The following is a 3,363-nucleotide window of genomic DNA, read 5'->3' as shown; positions in this document are numbered from 1 at the left end:
GGTTATATAGGGTGACTTACTAATAATAACTACTCGAGTAGGGTTATAGTGATGTTAGTTAATAAAGCTTTTAATTAAAATAAGGGAGGGCGAGGAACTTAAGGCTCCTTGCCACGCTAGTACCACGGCGACACGTGATAGCAACTTGCTATTACGTGACGGCAGTTTGCCGTATATGGTGGCAACTTGCCTTATTCCTAACAATAACATTTATAATAAATAGTTATTAAGTATAATTATAGTACTTAAAAAATAAAGAGCATTTTTATAAGGTATAGAAAAACTATTTATAGTTAAAATAGAGTACCGAGTTTTATTACCTAACGATCGGCCTCGGCTGACGATCGCTTTTCCCTATATAAAATTGCGATTTTTAGGCACCTTTAAGTATAAATAACTTAATAACCACAAATCGCATTAAAATAAAAAATTATATTTGTTTATTTTATAGCTTAAGGAATTAGTATATTAAGTTATTTTTTTTTAAAAAAAATCCTATAGCATAAGATATTAATTTTCTATATAAAAGTAAAGTATTTAAAAATCCTATATTTAGTTTTAAAAAAACAATAATTTTACTCTATTATTAACTAATATTAATAATATTAAATAAAACAACTTAAATTCTTATTAATTTTCCCCTAATTAGTAAGCTAGGCACTATTTTTAATAAAAAGCCCTTTAAATAATAATTATAACACAATAAACAATATTATTACTATTAAACCAAAGTATATAGTTTTTATAGGGCTTTAAAATGTATTTTAATATAAAAAAGTATATTATTTACTCTTTTTTAAATATATTATATTTATATACAAAATTAATATCTTATACTAGAAACATATTATTTAAAAAATAACTTTATACTATAATTATTAGAGTTATAAAATAAGTAAATATAATTTTTTTTATTAATATAGCTTGTGGTTATTAAGTTATTTATTTTTAAAGGTGCCTAAAAATCGCTATTTTGTATAGGGAAAAGCAATCATTAGCTAAGGCCGATTGTTAAGTAATAAAACCCAGTATAAGAACTTAATAGGGTTCTTAATAATAAAAGAACTTAATTAGAGATAAGTTAAATAGGTAAAAATGCTTATAGAATACTATTTTAAAATTTAGTATATTAAAGGTATAGAGAATGTAAGAGCTGACGCCCTAAGTAGAAAAGCTAAACTATAAAATAATAAGAAGCTATTAGGGGCTATATTATAAAAGGACAATAATTAATTAATTAGATATAATTATTTAAAGATTGCTATAACCTAAGAGTATAATTTACTAAAGAGTAAATAGGCAAAAATATTTAAGAAGCATAGAATAAGGATTTAGACTTAAAGTAATATAAAAATAGAAAAGTAATATATATACTAAGGCATATCGCAAATAAGGTTATTAAGGATTTCTATTAGGAAATAATATAAGGATATAATAGGGCCTAAGGACTAGTATTAAGACTTTAAGAGGAGTATATTATTTAAGGAATTTAGGGCTTAGTAAGTGTTGGGAATGAGGCAAGTTGCTATTACGTGTTGCCGCAGCACTAGCGTAGCGAGGAGCCTTAGGTTCCTTGCCCTCCCTTATTCTAATTAATAAGCTTTATTAACTAACATTACTATAACCCTACTTAAGTAGTTGTTATTGGTAAGTTACCCTATATAACTAATACTAATTAGTGGTTAAATATATAGTTAACTATAGAGCAGCTAGGTTTTTAAATAGAAGAGATAGTCTTATATAGGGGTGCTATATGCGCTTATATGGAATGGATNCNAGCAATACTNTACTACCTTANACTTACGGAAAACTAGTAANAGAAGTNTTANTAAGTACTAGNAGATACNAAGTTANGTCTATTATATAGAATAACCGCGTTTATAAAGATTTGGTTAAGTACTTTAGGTTAGAAGTGTTATTAAACCTAAGGTCCTAAGTTAATGTCTAAAACGCGTTAAACGATATCCAAAACGCATTAAATAACATCTTAAATTGCCTACCTCTTAATAGCAAACCTACGAGATCCTATAAAACCGAAAATCCTACCTACCTTTAACGTACGATACCCCATTAATTTTATACTTACTATGGCGTTAACCTACCTAAAGAAGTATAAGGAAGATATTAACCTAAAGATATAGAANAAAGCTATAATTAACCTTATAAACGCTAATNAANAAGACTTAAATNGATTTTTATTANACNGTATNGNATATTATAAGGATAGTAAATATAATAATACCGCGCTATAGGAATGTATAAAGGAGGACTTTATTAGATAGATAAAGGAAATATAGGCCCCTATAAATAAGGATATTATATAGGACTTCCATAACTTCCTTTAAGAGAATAAAGTATTTGTCCCTAAGGATGGGGGTACTATTAGAGATAATATTTAGGAGTAGGTTATTAACGTAAAAAAAGAGCATAAATAGACTCTATAAGAGATTAAGCACTAACTATACACTATAAGGAAGCTTAACTTATAATAGAACCTAAGTAATATACCTATAGAGACAAATCTACCTCTGCCTTTAACTCCTCTATATCCAATTTAACCTATAACCTTAACGTTAGATACTATACCCCAACAAAAGCAGGCATAGGATCCCATTACTTCGCAATTTAACGACCTTTAGACTCTACTAACTAGACCTACGTCCCTACTGCAGCCTATAATGCAACCCCTACCTCCTCTATCCTAATCTTAAATTAGAGGTAGTGTAAAATTACTTATAGAGCTTATAAAGCTCTATTTAGATTAGGAGAAGAAGTTTAGTAGGGAATTATATAATATTCTTAATTTAAAACTATATATCTTCTATAACTATTACTAGAAGGTAGGAATAGAGTCTAATTAATACTATAACGCCTATTTTGTTATACTTAAGGGCTAAGCTAGTACCTTCTATTATAATTATTTAGTAGGAAAAGGATATAATTTTAACCATATAATATATAAGTTAAGATACTACTTTAAAATAAAAGAGAATAAGTAGCAGTATATATTAGAATAGAGAGAGACTACCTTTTTAAGGATTATTACTATAAACCTAGGTATCCCTCGGCTTAATTATCTTTAAAAGCTCTTTAATTAACTTTAAATAATTTAGTATAGTTTATCCAAATTATATTAAGAGGACTTTAGCCTATATAATTAAGTTATTAGCATATATTAAGGTATTAAAGAATATAACCTTACTCTCTTTAATCCTGTAAATACTTATAAAGGAGTATATACTTAATTAAGATCTTCTATTAGCACTACTCTACGCTTTTAAAAAGTATAGTAATTTAACGCCTAACTCTAACCTACTTTAATCAACCCGCCTAACTAATATAATTATAACTAAATTAATTAAA

The sequence above is a fragment of the Cenococcum geophilum genome (assembly GCF_001692895.1).
Source record: "Cenococcum geophilum 1.58 unplaced genomic scaffold K441scaffold_2, whole genome shotgun sequence".
Lineage (NCBI taxonomy): Eukaryota > Fungi > Ascomycota > Dothideomycetes > Gloniales > Gloniaceae > Cenococcum > Cenococcum geophilum.
The sequence above is the reverse complement of the archived record's forward strand: the minus strand, read 5'-3'. Positions refer to the sequence as shown.